Genomic DNA, 20639 nt, shown 5'->3' on the forward strand with positions numbered 1-20639 from the left:
TAAAGTTAAGTTTGTAAAAAATACTTTAGTTTTATGATTAGCATTCAAAACATAATTTTCAAAATGTTTATAAAAACATATGTTTAAAAAATACAGAAAAGTTTGGAAAAACATGGGAAATGTAGAAAACATCTATGTTTGTTTGAAATGCTGTAACTTAATAATTTAAACTTCCAACAAATTGAAATTTAATTTTGAATAAATACTTGTTACGGCAGAAGCAACTCCTTTTCTTCGCGGTTTGACCGTCTGCTCGAAATAAACAGTTTCCTAAAATTTAATTTCAAACATTCAAACAGCAATTATAAATTAAATTTAATTCAAAACTATTTTAACTATAACAATACCTAGAAATACAGATAGCTTCGTTGTTTTATTATTAATAAAAATTTGCGATTAGTTTTTTTTTTAATATTTCACCTTTGTAGTTTGTCTCTAGTTTAACAAGTTTTTTCGGTGTAATATTTTGAAATACCTAATAATTTAAATACTAGAAAGTTTGAAATTTTTATTAGCTTGCTGTTAAAAGAAATTTGCGCTCTGCAACGTAAAGACATGTAATTTATCAAACTAAAGCAAATTATTTAGAAAATGTTAAGAATTATTTTACCTAAGTACAACACTTAAAAAACTTAGTTTAGAGAAAATTTAATTGGTTGTTGTAAAAAAATCTCTAGTAAAGTCTTTTCCGTTTTAAAAAAGATAAAATAGTATTTATTAATATCGTTATACGTAGTTTGTAGAAAAAATCAATTAAAAGGATTGTTTAATAGCAAGTATCACTTTACATCATAAATGAAAATTTATGATGTAAAGTAACACTAGGAAAAGATATTAAACTCTATCCATTGTGTATGACTCGATAACCGAAAGGTTTTTTTGTGCACTAGGTCCTTGTAACAAACTTTTTGAGCTCTATTTTTTTTTTCGTTAAAAAAATAATTAATTATAAATGTACCAACTAACTCATTTAGATTTAAGATAAAAAAAAGTTTTAAATTAAAGGTCTAAAATAAGTTTGACTCCAATTAAAAATATTAACGAAATGAAATCTAAAATTGAACTTTAAAGGTCTAATATAAATTATTTAAATAGTTTTATAGAAAATATTTATAAACCTTTAAAAAGATTAATTATATATTTTAAATTAAAAAAACATTTTCATAAATTCCTACGGTAAGAAACATTAAAAAAATGGAAAGTACAGACGGTATACCTTCCTCGGTAATTTGATGAACCAATATGACGTAATAATTTAGTTTATAAAAATTTGTTTTGAGCTGCTTAAAATAGATACGTTTAGTAACTGTTAAAGAATTTTTCACTTAAAAACTATATAGCAAAATACCCTATAGTACTTTTCTAATTAACTGGAAAACTTTCAAAATACATTAGCATAATTAATTATGTAACTAGAAATTTTAAAACGCTTTGTTTTAATCAACTTTAAGTTTTTATAGTGGTTTAAACTAGCTGATTTACTATTAAATTTGTTTTTACAAGTAGTTGATTTAAAAGATTAAAAAAAATAATCTTGTAGTTAACAATGGTATTTAAAATATTTTTGACATATTGAAACTTTTTTATCAAAAAATATTCGAACTTTTAATAATAGCTACAAGATATTTTTCAATATTATAAACAAGTATTACAAAGTTACCCTTTTTGGAAAAAAATTTAGAGTAAATTTTATACTCTCAATAAGAAAGCTTTGTTTTGTAAGGGTGTCTTATATATACGCAATTAGTAACATAATACCCTTGTAAACGTACCAATTTAAAATCAACGGAGCAACTAATACCGAAGTGGCTATGAGGTACGTCATACCATGCATGATAGATACAGTTTGCTTGTAAATCGTCAAGAAAACCACCGTGGAAAAGAGGAAAGTTAGAAGCTCAGTGAAAGACAACACAGAGAAAGCAGCTCCTGTAAGTTTATTTATTTAAAATATTAAGTTTATAAAACTTTTCCTAAGAATAATTTTATTACTTTGTCAGTTATAAAAACTGTTCAATTAACTTTTAGTCTAAAAAAATGTTTTACTCTAGTTTTTTATACAAAAATTAATTATATACATTTTATTTAATTACATAAAATTTTTGTTTTAGATTATTAAAAAAACAATTTTTTTTAGTTATTTTTATACAATCTATTAGTTGCTTAAATATTTTAAAATAAATTAGTCAAAATAAAATAAATTTTATCTAACTGAACGTAAAGTATGTTTTACATTTTATGATCTAATACATGACACACTTACCAGATTAGATAAATTATCAGCAAATAATAAAATCTAAAAAGTCATAGCAACAAACTAAGAGCAAAAATACAAAACGTTGATCAATTTTAAAAACAAGAATTAATCTTTTAAGCTAAAAGTTGTTGTTCGTTTTTATAAGTTAATTAAATCTAACATAAAAATAAAAACTGTTTCAAAAAGAAATCTAAAACTATATAAGTTTAGTTCGCATCTAATTTTGTTAGTAAATAAAAATTTTAAGTAGGAATTAAAAGTTATTGTCGTCATTCAAAAATGCTGTAAAAAAAATTTTGTCGCAGGTATATTACAAAAATAAAACGGTAATAAATCAGTTGTAGTATATATTCTTTATTAACTAAAAATTTTAAACATAACTCACTCCTTTTCGAAAAAAAAATATTATTAGTTAATATCGTTTAGCGCATCTTCAGAATAATATTGCTAAAAACATTTAATATTATAAAATAATTTTAGTTATATACAATGAATTTGTAAAGTCTAGCTAAAATAGTTACTGTGTACAGAAAAAAAAAACTTAGTCCACACTACATTTTCTGGAATTCGTTTTGTCCCACCAAACAAAAATTGAAGATCATACAATGCATAACCAACAGAGCTATTAAAATTTGCACGGCCTACTGTTTGGATCTAGAATTTGACAACATCTAAAAAATTTTTCTCTCACTAGGTTACCCCGAAACAGTCATCAAGAAGACAATTAAGGCAACTCAGTCCAAAATGAACCGCTTACCCTCTTTCGGCCCACATCCTTGCCCAGTCTACTTCCGCTTCCTTATATGGGTGAAAACTCAATAAGACTGGCTAAACAAGCTTCATTAGCTATTAAATCCACTTTTAACAGAGTTTCGCTACGTGTTGTGTACAACACCAACTGCCTGCTTAACGGAATTGTCCATCCAACCTACCCATGATTTAAGTAATGTAGTATACATATTTTAATGTCATTGCGGAAATAACTACGTAGGTCGAACATCTCAACGTTTCCACGTCAGGCGAGAGCAGCATGTCACGAAAAAGCTAAAAAGGTTTATTTTTAATGACGACGTGAAGCCTAAAGGTGAACAGTCAACTATTCATCAGCACCTCCTCAACAACCCTGTTTGTGCCGAGAACTAACTGGATATAGTTACTTCGAAATTCTATCCCGAGCTAGAAACACCTACCATCTTTTAGTTCTAGAAGCTTTGTTTATTAGAACTCGCGAGCCAAAAATTTGCAAACAAAGAGATTTTTACAATTTAGAATTTCATAAATAGCGTGTTTAGTAGTATTATTGTTGTCGTTTTAGTCGTTTTTTGTAATGTGCTTTTTATTTAACTTAGTTTTAGGTAAAAATTCCTACTATTTTAAATGTTTTTGTTTTAGCAATTTTGTCTTATAAATTACTTCAAATTAGCTTAGTACAACTCAATTCTATTTTTCAAACTTTTTCTAAACAGACTTTTGATACTATATGACGTAACTATTTTTAGCTAGACTTTTCAAATTCATTGTATATAACTAAAATTACACTATAATATTAATAGTTTTTAGCAATATTATTCTGAGGATGCGCCAAACGAAATTAGTTAAAAAACTTTTTCGAAAATGAGTGAGTTATTTTTAAATTTTTTAATTAAAACCAGTACCAAAACCAAAACATATTTTATTAGAAGGTAAACATGAATATAAATTTTTAAAAGTATTTATTAATTGTTAAAAAGATTTTATAGCTGTAGCTTTTTTGAAGTATTTGAGGCTTATAAGCAGTATTTATATTTATACTCTAAAGATGGATAATTATAAATAATTATATATGTTAGCTTAAAATACACTGATATAGATAAGCTTAACTTATATCGATATATATTTTTCAACACGACTATAAACATTAAACATAATTAGTATAAGTATACTTAAAAAAAATAAAATGGTGTGACTGTTTTTTTCTAAACCAGTGTCCAAACAAGTTTGAATTAAACGTTTAGACTGTAATCTAATAAATACTTAGTAAAGAAAAAACTGATATAACAACTAAATTGCATTAAAGATTGTATAAGTTCAATATATCATGTTTATGTACTTCAAACAAAAACTAAAAAAAAAGATAACTTATGTAATGAAATATGCTTATTTTGACTAGTAATTATTCTTTTTCAATCTTGGAATGTTACATGATTAAATTAAACTGTTTGTATTAATCGTCTGAGAATTAAGACTAAATATATTTTTAAATACATTTATACGTATATTCTATAATCAATGAGTCATAAAAAATTTAACATACATTTGGTTAATTTTTCAGAAAATTAGGTTTTTTTTCTATAAAGTTGTAAAATTTTCTAACTACTAATACAGTTTTAAAACACTATTCTGTTGTTTTACGTTGAATAATTTCGCATAATATTAATATGTAAAATACTTTACTTGAGTATAAAACTAATAAATAATTTTATTCTCATATGTTTTTTGTTATACTTCAGTTATGTAATACACTTTTAAAACACTAAAAGTTTGCAGATATCTTAGCGATATTTCGATGTTTTTTCAGATTTTTTAAGTAAAACAAGAAATGTAAACGATTTATAAAATAAAAGCTTTAAAAAAAATAAGCAAAAAAATCACAAACCATGTTCTTTTTCAGATACGAGTTTGCTGATCTGGCTTTGTGCAAATGGCTTGGCAGGCATCGATATTCCGTTTAAAAACATAGCTGAAATAAAAAAGCTTGTTTGTTAACTTAGAATAAGTTCAACATTTTCTTACTTTATGAAAATTTTTAGAATGGCCCAAATAGTTTTCTAGTTGAACTGGTATCTACAACATGTTTTTTTGTTTTGATATTTTATCATCATGAGCTAAATATTTTGATTCGAAAAAAAATTATGTTGTTAAAAAAAAGTACCTGTTGAACTAAAAGTAAAATACTATTTTTAGACTTGTATACACTTATTTTCATTTCACCCATAAAACTAAAACTATAAGTTTTGAAATTAAAAAAAAAAAAAAAATATTTTTGTGTAACGATTAAAATTTAGTTAGAGAAAACCGGTCATTTAAAAAAAAAAGTAGACAAAACCAGCTAAAAATAAATCCTGTTTAACAGCAACTTTGTTAAACTGCTACCAATCAAATAAATTTAATCAAGTTAATTTTTAATACTTTATTAGATATATTTATTAGATTTCCTCTGTGTATAACAAAACCTGTTCCTTAATACATAGTTAATTGGCCTGTTAAAGTGCTTGGGGCCTTGGGTTTTTAAGTTTTGTTTATAGTCAGTGTTCTCAACATTTATCAGCTACTACGAAAGTCCAACAAACGCTGAGTTATCTAAGTATTAAAGATTTGAAAGTAAATATAAAGCAGGCTCTCCTAACAAAAGTGAAACACGTTGTTCAGATCAGATAAAAGCGGTTCTAGTTATACGAATAAAAGTGAAACAAGTTGTATGGATAAAAGTTAAACCAGTTACTCAAATGAAGGCTGAACCAGTTGTTCAAATAATGTGAAGCCAGTTGTTCGAATGAAAGTGAAACCAGTTTTGGAGTGAAACCATTTGTTTGGGTGAAGCTGGAGTAGGATATTGTTGTTCTCTTTTCGGAAGCACCGGAATTATAAATTTTGTGTTATAATTTTTGTGTTTTTATGTTAATTTTAAACTTTAATTAGTTAATTATTTAACTCAGTTTTTTTCATTTTTAATGTACAATTTTGGTTTATTTTTGTCTTTTTGTTGTATGTCTTTCTGTATAAGTGGCCTAGATTTTGATGCCTGGGTCCTTCGTATGACAATAAACTTACAATAATAATAGTATTTTCAGAAGCACCCTTTAGAGCATGTGCGATTACTCTAAATATAAAAATTTACGGTTAGCACAGCATATGTGTATTATACGTTTAATAGACTTAGCAGTAGCTAAACAATGTAATATTGTATCTAATAATAACAAGTAATATATAGTAGTTATGCTTATTTTTAGTAAACACACATACTCGCCTACTTAGCTCTATTCTTACAGTACTTATTTATTACAGAATTCTGTTGAAGTTTCTTAAGTTGTTAATGGACAGAAACTTATGTTAGTTCAATAAAGAAAAGTACTTTGAAATTTTATTATTATTATCTAATAAATCTAAGAACATAATCAGAAATCCAGACTAGGACCAATAAAACATTAAACTACTTTAAAGTATATTTTTATTTCAAAAGTTTTAAGCAAGCAGCTGAGAAAAGTAACCTAATACTTAAGATTTGATTTATCATCTAAAGGTATATTTTAAATAAAAGTTTTTCAAACTCAATTTCATAATCGCCCCCCTTGGCACAAAATTGAAATTATTTGTTCCCCTTTATTCTGGGATCGGTAGGTACCTGGTGATCGCGGACCAAACTTCAAAAACAAAAACCTTCGCGGGCCGCAGTTGCAGTTTTAGTTACAAGATGACTTTTTTTTAACTACATTACAAAGCCAAGAAAATCTATTGTAAAGTTTAAATCTTCCATATATTTTCTCCAAGGCCTTTTTTATCTACTCTTCATTGAAAACCTTAGAATATCTAGAGTAAGTTAGTTGATGCCGCATTATCAACCCCCTACTGCTCAGAGTTTTTATGTCATCCTTTTAGCTATTTTACTAGCTATTGCCGCTGACTTATTAAAATTGCCTAAAAAGGAGCAATACCGCCCCCTTTAAACGTAAAAGTAAGTTAGTATTTTTCACAAATTTGTTTTATTACATTTAGTATGGGTTAGTATGGTAAGAAAATTTAGTAAAAATTATATAAGTTAGTAGTGTAACAACTTATACTTGTATTATACTTATAAAGGTTTGAAATGAAATTTTAAGATGTTCAGTGGATTAAAATTAATAGCATTTTTTAAGTAAAACATAAAGTATAAAAACTTTCTTTGAGCACTTTAAGGAAAAAAAAATGTTTAAGTCTTCCATGAAAGTGAGTTATTTGTAGATGTCGTATCTTTATAACTATTAGTTATAAGTTTTTTAACAAGAATGAGTACAAGCTGATACAAAATGTTTTTATTAGATGAGGTCCTTGTTTATTATTAAGTTTTCTCATATTAATTTCGTACTTTTTTATAAAAAACGTAAAATTAAATATATAGCTGATACTTATTAGACTAAATTATGTTTTCCTTCATTATAGTTTGGTACTACACTTTGTCTTAAAAACATAAATCGCCGTCACTCTTTTAATATGTAAATTGAACAATTTATTAAAGAGTACTTTTTAAGTTACATAATTTAAAACAATTAATTATTATAAACTACGTGTATAACGTAAAAATAAAACATTTTCAGGCTTTAATCGAACAAATTTACTTTTCTTCTCACTTAAGGCTTACTTTTACTTTCGAAGTAAAATTATTTAAAACTTAATTAACAAACCATAAAACATACGTTTTATGTATTTAATCAAGTCTTAAGTACAAAATTGTTTTAAGTACACACACTACTGTCAACAGTATCTCACGTTTAGCTCTTACTAAGAAGTATTTAAAAGTGTCGTGATATAAATTATTGTAATTTGTGGTTTAGGTTAGATGGAAAAAACCGTGTTTTACTTTTAACTTTGTTTTTATATATAAAACAAATAACAAAGTAGATCATCAAACACTTTTAGTTTTTAGTATCCAAAATTGATATGTTATTTTGATGGAAACACTTTTTAATTAGAAAAGTGTTTAAGTAGGATTAACTTTCTTTTTCTAAAAAAATAAATTACAAAACAGTTATTACTAGTGTTTTAACAAAGACAATGTTTTTACCGCGATAGTTCTTTAAACGATTTTTTTAGACAAGAAACATCATTAGAAGCAAATACGTTATTAAGTATTGTAGTCTTACAAAAATAATAAATAAAATATTTTTTTCTGGTTAATATACAATAAATTACTTATAGTAACTTACTATCACTTTTTAAGTTTTTTTTTATATTAGTTTGAAACTTATTATTGTTACTGTTTAAAATAGTTAACAATAAAATCAGACTTTTAAAAAACATTGTAGTTATTAAAACATTAAACGGTAAAAAATTTTCGAAAAAAATGGTAACTAACATATCAACATTGTGATTTGAATCTTAAGAAGCCTCAGGAAGTTTTATTTTTGATAATAATAAGTTTAGTTTTAATTATCGTATATAAAAAAAAACTATCGCTAGTTTCATTCATTAGAATTCTTCGTTGCAATTTCTTTTTGTTTATTGAACTCTCAATCTTCGAAACATTAGAAAAAAATAAGCTAATTTAGCTAAATGCAAAAAAAAAAGTTCTATTATTAATAAAGACAACCAAGCAATAACCTAAAAAGACCATCCAAGGGGTAAAAGAGAGTCCAAGTAAAACAAAAGAACTTATGCTTCCAACTATACAGATAAGTATAACTCCATCATTTGATAACGACACAATTTTTTGAAGAAATATAATTATCAATGGTGAAAATGCTGTTGCAATAAACTTGAGGGCCTGTAAATAAGATAATTAGTCATTTTAAGCCTTTAGTTGTAAAATAAAAAAATTGTAGTTTGTATAGGTAAATACAGTTAAAAAAAAATTGTAAACTTACTAGTTCTCAATTCCATTTTTGAGTAGCTATTGTTCTCCGCTAAAAATCAGTTAAACTTCACATTGCCTCATTTGTTTAAATGTATTCAAAAAACAAACTTTATAGAAAAATGTGGCTACGTTTATTTAGTTTAATTTAAAAGTGACAATAAAGTATTTGAATTTTATTTTTATGTTTAGTTTGTTTTATGTTCATGTTTTACTCTTTAGAAATTAAAGTAATTATTAAAGTAAAGAAGTTAATGTAAAACAAAAGCGATTACTTTTTTCGTACTTGTATATTTTGTTACAAAAAAAAGATTTTGAAAATTTTTAAATGTTTTACACGACGAAAAAAATTGATGAAGGCTTAGCACAAGTAAAGAAGCATGCGGTTTTATAAAGTTATTTTTCGTAACAGCTTTTGCAATTTTGAAATATTCTAGTAGCTTAGTTAAGTTAAAGGATAGAAAACGTCTTTACAAAAATAAATCAAGAAAAATTCCGTGAAAAATAGTTTAAACCGATCAAAAGCTATTTTTAGTAGAAATAAGTTTTAGATTTTGTTCAAACGTTCCAAGAAGACATATGGTATGTTGAAGTACGTTTTTTTTGAAGTATGAAAAAGATGTCTTTTTAAAACAACTTGTCATTTGTGATAGAGAACATACAGTCTTCGATATTTTAGCATGATAAAAGTTTTGATTACAAAACAAGTTTAAACAATTTTATTCTGAAGTTTTAAAACATATACTAAAAAGTTATTTTAACTATGCGTTAAACTTACTATTTGGAAGCCAACTAGAGTGTTGCTGAAGCACAGCGGTTTGGACATTACGAACAACGTTTGTACTGACATCAGGCAGATCGCTTGGGCCATCATCCCATTGTAAATTATCAAATACGACCAGGACTTCCACCTCCTTCCCACGTACCTCCCTCCGCCGTGAATACATTTTTCTGTGATAAATAAAAGTAATATAACAATTCTAGCAAAACAAAAAAATTGAAAAAACCTTCCCAAATTTTACACTCTGAAAAGAAAAAAAGTTGTAATTATAAAAGCATTTGTTACATGTTGAACTTGACAATTTGTTTTTATTTACCTTCAACTTGAAACGCAGCACAAACAACCTGTAGGGTACTGGTTAGGGGGCAGGTCTTGGTCGAAGCAAATCTCACAATGGCTTATCTCGTTCGTGTAAACATTTACGCAAGCTTTCAAATAGTGGCTGCTGCTTTCTGAAAAAAGGCAGCGTTGGAAAAATTTCATTAGTGAAGTTTTGTTTTTGTTTATGATCGAAATACTTAGCTACATACACAACACCAACTTTGATTTTTTTCAATAGAATACTAAATTGTTTGGTAAACCTTAAAAAAAAGAAATTTATATTGAATTGTCCAAAATTAGTTATTAATTTTTATTATTAGTTTACGTAGCGTTGCATGTAAAAATTTTCGATAAGTATTTTGAAATCAATAATCTTTTTTATTTAGTATGAAAACTAATTAGCTATACTAGTTTACTACTATCTAAACTAAAATTCTTTGTCTTTGTTCATGTTTACTAATACTTAAAAAAATATTTATTTAAATTTGAAAGTTTTTTAAATTAAAAAGATTTAGTGTTATTAAGTTTTTCAGATATTTTTCATTTACATTATGGTAATTCACAGAACATTTAAAATTTAGATTGTTAAGTCATTAAAAACATTTAGATCATTTACAGACTTAAAATGGTAAACATAGAATGTTAGATAAATATATAGTACAAAAAATACATGCCAACTTCTGTAAAGCGTTTTATGAATTAACTGTTTTTGTTATATAAACAAAGTTATTTCGTTTTTATTTGAGTTTTGATTTTATCTAAAATGTTTTCAGTTTTAAATAAATCTATTTTGAACGCATATACTTTTTTTCTCTACTTCTCGTAAAAGGTCTTTATCGGCGTTTTCCTTGTCTTCTTTAACTTTATCAACTTGCCTTTCCTTAATAATATCCTTAGAATTGGGAAGTAGCGGGAGGAGACAGAGTGCGAGGAAAGCGATGAAAGAAGTTCCGATCATCGGCTGGAAAAATCCTCCTGACGCTTTCGCCCACACTCCGCTCACAGCACTCCCCAATCCTCCTCCTATTCCCAACGTCATCTCCAAAATGAGCATTCTGAAAGATACAAGGATGTATTTCTTGCATTTTTTTTACACAAAATTGAAAAGTGTTAAGTTTTAAAGTTAGTATACAACGTTTTTTCATAGTTTTTTTTTAACAAACTGTTGCTTTAACATTAAACTGATGGATTTTGCTAATATATTTAATTTAGTAGAGTAAAAAAATATTAGTAGTTATTATGATACAAGTTTACGATTAGTTCGTTTATGGAAACTCGTGCTAATAAACCTAGGTTAATTTTTAATAGTTTTTTTACTAAACAGTCTAATATAAAAGCTCTAGTCAGGACACAGTCAAAATTTAATATTTTTAGTTTTATTTATCTGAGTTAGTTTAATTGATGTTAGCTAGTACCTATAAAAAAAAACAATATATTTTGTTCCCTATAACTGAACTCTTTGAAGAACTAAAAGATTCTATAATACATTAAATTGGTTATAACAAGTTTAAGTATTAATTATACTAAACTTTTTTCTTTATCGTGGTAATGAATAACACTAAGTTTCCAATTTATTTTATCCTACCAGTCAATGTAAGCTTTAGCCAATGTAGCGGAATTAGGTTATAAAGGTCAATTATATCTCTTAATCAAACTATTTTTAAATACGCACCGGAACAAAACTAAAAAAACGATTTAAAAAAATGTAAAATGTATTTTTAGAACTTGTATCATATTAATCTTAATCAATTTGATTAAACATACTAAAGTTGATTCAAAAAAAACTGTATTATAAAATATTGTGCACTAACAACATTGTACAAAATTAAGATATACTTCACATTTTAAATAATAACATATATATTGTTTATCATATGTTCATACTTAGTATCACCTGTTAGCAGATTTTTTCACTAAAAAGCATAAACATCAAAAATATCAAAAGCATGGTATAATCTTAGTACTTTGCTATTTGTATATTTAATTATACTTCTTTATTAAGTAGAGTTAAACATGTTTTAAGTTTCTAGCTTTATACAGAAGTTGTTGATCTTTATAAAAGCGTTAATATTTAATAACTAAAATCGTTTAAGTTGTAAATGTTAGTTAAACTGTCTAAAGGAAAGGTTTAAGTAGAACATTTTACATATTTTATAACAAGATACTGTTAGCTAATATAATCTGATAATCCAAATTAATATTTTTTTGATGGGTACTTATTCTATCTTTAAGCTATCTTTTAGTAAGAGACTACTTAATTTTGATACTATAGCAAGTATTCTGTAAAACCACTTAGCAAACAAAAAACTAAGGTAGTTTTAGAAGAAAGCTTTTTTTTTAAATATCATCTTATTTCGTGAATTAAAATTTTGTCTATTTAACTTTTTTCCAATTATAAAATGTTTAAGAAGTTTTTTGATACAAGAGACTAAAATTGACGGCTTCAATTTTTTATTTATTTAGCTAAAAAGCAATAAAAAATAATTTGTTACACGTTAGTTTTAACGAAAAGTTTTAGAGATGTATAGTGTCTAAAATAAAGTTTTTAACTATCAGATCTTTATAAGTTGTTTGTAACAATAAAGTATTTTTGTATGCTATATAAGCTCATTTTAATTATATTATAGTTTTAATAGTCTTAAATAAGCGCTTTTGCAAAAAATTTAAGATGTTTAGATTAAAATGACGCAAAAGAAAATTTATTTATGGTTAATTTATTCACCCTTCAACAGTATTGTTAGTAAAAAATATGCGATCCATAAAAGGTCTATAAGATATACTTTACAAAAACTGACTATGTCTCAAATATGTAGTTTGACAAAAATGTTATACTCCATCGAAAGCGATTTCATCTAAAATGCTGCAAGTTGTGTTCTATTATATACTATATATATTTTTGCATAGTATATCCTTTGACAAGTTGTAATTTTTACTTACATCATTCAGATACTTTATGCAAAAAAATTGTTATAAATCAATTTTAAAACCATACTGTCATAATCATGTTGTAGTAATTGTCTTAACTGTCTGTTTTATACTACTTCAATTGTAACCTCAAGCTTGAGTTTAATTAAAAAAAATCTTGAGTTTAATTAAAGAATACACTTTTATTTTTTGTACCGAATACCTATAAAATTTCAAGTAACACCTTTGAACCGTTAAACTAAAAAAAAAAACTTTTCATCAAAAACTTCACGAGTTTTTATCATTAAGAAACAGGTATTAACGAAATACATATGTATAAAATTATAATTGAAACTAATTTTGAAGAACTTTTTATTACTTGTGTTATTAAGTTAAATATAAGTTTTAGTATGTTTGAAAACATATTTGTTTCAAATATCGAGGTCTAACGTATAAAAATATTTTAGAAATAATTGCGTTTCTAGAGTATTTACTGAGAAACATGACTAAATAGTATTAAATAAAACTAAAAACAACAATAAAAAGTTAAGAATTAATTTTTAGATAAGTTTTTGCTACAAATTCGTTCTTGAGAAAGAACATAATTTTTACATGATGAATTACTTATTATATTAAAAATTGAGAAAATGTCTTTTTTAATTGTTGTATGCAAACTCACAAAACTCTGTATTTTTAAACTTTTTTTTTTTTATATTTAAATAATTGACTTATACCCTTTATATAACCACAGTCTGCCATTTTTAACCAAAGCTCTAAACCAAATTTCTTAAAAATAGATAAAGCGATAATGCTAAACAAAATATTATGAATGTGTATTACGAGGCTAAAATAATGCGATTAGGTAAAAGTGTAAAATTGCAAACTTTATACCAAAAAGTGGCAAACAAAAAACTTGTGAATATACCACAACCTATTTTTTGCCATAAAATTTTTATCTTTTACATTATCTCTTCAAATTTTATGAAAATTTTAATTTTATAACGTCCTTCTGCTATTTATAGAAAATAAATATTTTTAAGTACTATAGTATAAACTTAGCATATTTATACTATCATATGTACATATATTGATAATAGTAAAATATTTTAATAAAAACACCTGTATAATATTAAATTTTTTTTTTTTTTTAAACTAAATCTTTATTCACCAAAACCTCGTAACAATAATCCGAAAATGAGTCAATAAAAGTTTGAATAATTGAAATATAACAATTATAAAACAAAACTAGAAGTTTTTGTTAATCAACTGGTTACTTTTTCGATAAAAAATAGTTCAAACAATAAGCGCTTAGAATGTTTTATTTTCAAATAATTTATATCTGAAAAGTATTAAAATTTTTGCGTTTTGTCGATTTTTATTAAAAATTGAAAATAAAAACAAGTTTTGAAATAAAAATTTCACAATTTTTATAAACTTAATGTTATAGTAAAATATACGTAAATAATTCTAGAAATGTACTAGCTTTTTAGAGGCTAATTTAGTTATTTCTGTTAAATAAAACTATCTATTTATTTTTAATATAATAAATTATTTTAATCAATGATTTTTTAAATGTGCACCTGTGTACAGTAGTGTGTTAATTAACAGTCATTAAAGATAATTGTTAAAAGAATGTCTGGAAAATTATAATTTCAAAGTGGGTAATTTGTTTGGTTGCCAATTGTATCCTATTACAAAATAAAAAACTGAACAAAGAGAGCTCAAATTTAGCTATAAAAGCAGTGCTATCAATGATTTAAGATTTATATTAAAAACAAATTTAACTGGATATTTAATTAAATATTAAAATGGAATGATATAGAACGACTTATTTTAAATTTTAAATATAACAATACACAGTATTTTGTTTGACCAACATATTTTATATATAAAATAGCAGAAAACCTGTTGTGTAACTTTAAATTTTAGCCATATAGGTTGCATAGTGAAACGAAATGATCATAAGCAGGAATCAGGTATTTAAGAATAGAAATATTTTCATAAGTTAAACATTTTCAAATAATTTAATAATATAAATTATCATCTAGCTTAGGTGTCGACAATATGCAGCCCGCAAAGCAAAAGTTGTAGCAAAAGCAACGTACTTTTCAACTAAAACTTATTTTTTTTAACAAAAAACAAGTTTAGGTAACAACTTACAATTAGAAAGTTAATTTAATAACTAGTATTTATTAATGCATTATTATTGCATATCTTATAACTTTTTTGGTTTAAAAATATTTTTGTTGTTGACTAACACGTCTATTCTAAGTTACTGCGACCCGCACAAAACTTTTTTGTATACAACTTTGCACGAGAATTTTTTTTTTCAGGAAAATTACTTATAAAAAGCTACCAATCACTGATCGAGGCTAAAATTTGTCGAGTTAGATTTATATAAAGTAAATTAAAAGCTACTTCTTGAAAAACAAATTATAATCCGTTTATTATTAGTTTTTTAAAGTTTTTTTCTACCAGATTTTTTTGTAAATATTAAATATATTTTTTTTAGTTAACAAATGGTAAAATTAACTTATCTTTTAATTATTTTGTGTGTGGTAACAAATTTCAGATACTTAGTTTTTCTAACGTATTAAGTATTAATAATTTTAAAAATGTGCTTTTTTTGATTTATTTTTTTCAATTAAAAAAAACTTTCAGTACATTATTTTGACTAATACTAAAATTAGTAATGTTTGAACTCTGTAACTAAAAATTTGTCATATACTATCAAAAATTGTAAATATAAAACTTGCAGAGATTTATCAGCCAAAGAGAAAAAATAAGTGCAAAACATACAAAATTAATTAAAACTTTAATTAATAAAAAGTTTAAGTCAATAGTTGTACTTAACAAACAAAGTTTTAAAATACCATTACGAAGCTATGAAAGAAATCAAATATATTTTTGTCAGGCAATTCAAAGTTATTTTAAAATTTAATGCTGTTTAAACTTTGTTTAGGCAAAAAACTTTAAATTGCAAAATTTTTGTTGTAAAATGAACTTAAAAATTTTGTTGAAATTGGGTTTTCTGATCACTAAGTCATCACTTAAGATTCAAAATTTAATTTTTAATAACTTTTTTCCGAATAATTGCGAAATCACTGTGGGTTGGTAATGTATTTAAGTAAAAGGCTCGAGTTGCCATCATGTTTTATTGTAATATTCTTTGAGTAAGTAAAAAATATCTAATTAATCCTATAAAGGGTAGGACTAAACCTGAAGTTTAATTATTTTTTCTAACTGTTTGTACAAGTTAACTAATTGTAGAAGTAAGTTGTTAAGAGTTTGAACTTAAGTGTTTAGAATATTACTTACCAATTGATGTATTAAAATACTGATCATATTTATTTCATATATAGAAAAAATATTGTAAATTTTGTAGTTTAAACACATAAGTATAGTGTATGTATAGTAAATCAAATATTTCTAAACATCGTTTTACAATCATAAAATTGGCTAATTTAAAAAATTAATAATGTCCCATCATATTTAAACATCGCTTTTTACTACTTAATGCCCTCTGATAGCCAATTTCAGATACTTAGTTTTTCTAACGTATTAAGTATTCATAATTTAAAAAATGTGCTTTTTATGATTTATTTTTTTTAATAAAAAAAAAATTAACTTAAAAAACCTTAATGTATATTTTTTGTTAACAAATTAGTTATTATTACAAAAAAATTAAATAGGTTAAAGGTAAAAAAAAGATTTACCTAATTTGTATCATCAACAACCACTAGTATATTAATTATTTTAAAGAAAGTGTTGAAGTAAACTATAAAATTTAGAAATAATACTTTTAAACTATGAGCTTAATGGTTTTCTACTAGTTTGAAGCTTGTTAATTTTATTGATTTTCAATACACAATTTTCTTGTCTTACGCTTACAAGTTTTAAAATAGTTCAATTTAATTACTTAAGTATTATATTTCTAAACTTTGTTTTGTAAACACGTATTTTAACCCTAACTCACTTAGTTTAAAACTAAAATGTTTTTAAACTTTTTTAACGACTGTATTGCTTATCAGCTAACAACTATCTTGTTTAATTAGTCTAAAACAATGATTTATACAAATTATGAGTTGTTTGTTACTAAGTTTACTAAAGAGTTTTGTATATCTTTTTTCACTTACCTCATAGATCTTTGAGCGGGAGTGGTAACGTCGCTTATGTAAGCATTAGACTGCATTAAAAATGTCATCAGGTAGCCTGTTATGCCAGCAAAAAAAGAGTATAAGTACAAATAATACAACGGCAACCTGTTTATATAGTTCAGTTTTTAATACATATAAAAAATATCAAAGCTTAACTCTCAAACTAACTAACTCGTATAAAATAACAAATGCAAAAAACAAGCTTCCTAGAATCTGTCCGATCAATGGAACAGACATAACTAGCTTTCTCCCGTACTTGTCACTTAACGAATTTGCTATAAACCCAGCGAAGCTTGCAGGGAGAAACATTATTACATCTACAATCATCGAAAATCTGCAGATTAATTTAGCAAGTAAAATATTAGTAGTTTTTCAAAGTCAATGATTTAAGACTGAGAAAACTTTAAGAACTACATAAATAAAGCTAAAATTTTAGTTTTTATTTATTTACCAAATTGCCACAAAAGTCTTACAATAACTTTGTTCATATAGTAAGACGAAAATACATCACAATAAACCACAATTTTCAACGACTAGTGTAATTAAATAAATATAAAACAAATTAAAATATTTTATAAGTAAATTAAGAATTTACAAACTTGCTTGATTCCTGCGCAACAATTTTGTCAAGGTTGGTGAAGTTACTCTCACTGCAGTCGCTTATCACTTCTTTTGATGCATTATACTTATCAGCAATCCTCTAAAACAAATAGATACTTTAGTATTAGAAAATAGAAAAATGTCAAAAAAAAAGAGTTTACAAAAGTGTTGTACTTAAACTTTTTAAAACTGTGTATACTTGATTTACGTAAAAACTAAGTTTGTTTACAACCAAATTATTGTTATTTTTGATAATAAAATAGATAGAAAGTAAACTTACAAAAAATAAGTTTACTAATGCATTTGATGTTAATCAAACTAATAGTTTTTAAAAAGTACAATCTAGTAGTTTGAATCGGGCTGGATCCAATTTAATCAAGATCCGGTCGGGTCTTTTATATTAGAACTTAGACTCACTAGAGTCTAGACAAATATATATATAAATGTATGTATTGACTAAAAAACAACACTATTTTTTGTTTGTTAACTTTTACCGGGTTAAAGTTAAAAATCAACAATAAATTGAAGTTAATTATTTAACTTAAATAACACGTTTATTGATTTTTATTAAATCAAGGTTGTTATGCAGAACGTTTAATAAAACGTCGGAAAGTTAAAGGATTTAGAGTTAAAGTCCTTCAGATGAAATAAGAAATATTTATAAAAAAAGAAAACAAGAAAATTTTTTTGTGTTGTAATAATAAAAAAACTATTATAAATCAATCAACATACATTTTGTTGATCGATTTATGGAAAAGTTCCACTAACAAGGTGAGTTTTTATTTAAAAAAATAATATTATACAAACTATAAATAATCATAGCAAAGTAACTTAACTTAGTATAAAATCTCATATTAATATAATGATATACATGTTTTATACAAAATAAAACTTCAGACTTGTTTAAACACAAAAATTGAAAACATTTTAGATATTTGCATATTATTACAAGATTAAAGACAATTATAATACAACAACTTACGTTTTAAGTACATGTTTTATATAATGCCAATATGTTTTTTAGACATTAGTGAGTTTTTTGCCTAAGCACATATTAAAGAAAAAAAATTCTGTATTTTTATATTGGAAAAGTTTTTAATTTATTCAAACCAATTTCATTTACATTTGATTACAAGTTCTACTAGGTTTTACTTAAATAGTTACCACCTTATTTAATTTATTTTTTGTTTTAATATAATAAAGACTAAATAAAGTAATAAAAATTTCAAGTCAATAAAATAAACTTACATGATATATATATTCAGATTTCAGGGGACTAATTAGCAAGCAAGAAAATGCTGCCAGTCCGACAAGTATCTCTACATGCATCATTTTCCGTCTACAATGCTCGAATTTTGATATTTCAAATGACATTTTATAAGATTTAAACAACTGTTTTCAAATAAAAAGTGTTGTTTGTGCATACTAAATTGAAAACCATCATTACGAATGTTCATTAATTAAAAAATTCTGATGAAAGTTAACGTAAAACTGGTCTGTACTTTGTTTTGTTAGTTTTTGTAAAAAAAAGGTATAACAAAACTAATAAAAATGTTTGTACAAGAAGCTTGAAAAACAAATCTTAAATTATTTAAAGTTCAGTTATTAATAATGGTTTACTAGGTCTAAAACAGACGTTTATAAATTAATTTACTTTTACTTACAAACTTTTACCGCAATCAAAAAAAAAAAGATCTAACATACAACTTCAATTCTGTTATTTACATAATTTATCTTTTTTATAAATTTATGTAATTTTAGATTTTAGCTTAATTTTAAAACTGTAATAAAAGTTGATCTTTTTTAACAAGTTTTTACTAGTTAGTTACAAGAATCGTATAAAAAATCGAATCTTGATTTATCATTAACAGAAGATGTTGTAAAATTGGAAACTTAAAAAGCGTTTATTATATAAACAAATAAATATTTAGCTCCAATTTTACTTGTTAAGCGCTATCGACCAGAATAAATTTTAAAAAACCATTGGTACATATATATATATATATATATACTAGTATATAAAGGCTTAATAGTGAAATTTTTAATAAGTTTAATTTTTTATACAGTTTAAATAACTCTAAGGATTCGATTGAAATCCTACTTGATTTTATTTCAAAAAACTTAAAAAAAAAGTTTTAAAGTAAACACATTTAATAACAAAAGTACTAAAAAGTAAAATAATACATTATGATAAAACTGTTGTTATTTTTAATGCAATTTTGATTCTCAACTAAATTTAACATTTATTTTCTAACATAAGTTTAAAAAACAAATAGTAAACATAAGTATATACTGTATAAACTTGCATATATAATTTCTAAAACAAATGCGTACTAAAAAAAATAATTTAATGCATATTGAAAACTTAACGAAAAATACGGTGGCCTGCGGGCCTCTTATTAATTTAATAACTTATTTGTCTTGGAAAATAAATAGACTAATCAATTTTAATTTGTTATAAGAATTTTATTGTATTTTTTAAAACTAGGCGAATAAAAAACCAAGGAGCAGGAAATACGCATTTTTAGGTTAATTGCATTTATATTAGAACTTTTGTTATACACTCAATTAAAAAATTCATTTGCTTTACTTTTTTGGTATTAAATTTGTTTTGTATTTTTAAACGAAAATAATCTTAAAATTATACTAATTACTATACCTCTATCAACTTGTATTATTATTAAAATTGAATTAAACTTTTGAGTGAAATGCCATACAGATTTCCATTTTAAAATTGTACTATTTACGTGTCTTAGTGCTTCTTATCAAGTGTAAGTTTTTGTTTGAAACGATGTTTTTTTATAAGTACTTTTAAAGTGTGAAAAAGTGTACTTGAGTATGTCTGATACATGACAACAAAGCTAAGTTCTAAAACCAGAGGATCAAAATAACATTCAAAGACAAAAAAACTTTCCTCTGAAGTTTATTAAAAGTAATAGGGGCAGAACAGTTTTAAGAATTCCTATTAAACTGATTATACTAAATTTATTTTACTAGTTAAGAAACCTTCTGTTTTTATAATTTGTAAAATTTTCT

General features: G+C 24.6%; 1 pseudogene; it reads right to left on the minus strand.

Moving 5' to 3' along the window:
- Nucleotides 1-1299: 1299 nt before the first annotated feature.
- LOC145838929 (proton-coupled folate transporter-like) lies at nt 1300-18977 on the minus strand (annotated as a pseudogene).
- Between the last annotated feature and the right edge of the window lie 1662 nt (nt 18978-20639).

Source organism: Thalia democratica, chromosome 6 (assembly GCF_965202585.1).
Source record: "Thalia democratica chromosome 6, ktThaDemo2.hap1.1, whole genome shotgun sequence".
In the NCBI taxonomy this organism is placed as follows: Eukaryota; Metazoa; Chordata; class Thaliacea; order Salpida; family Salpidae; genus Thalia; species Thalia democratica.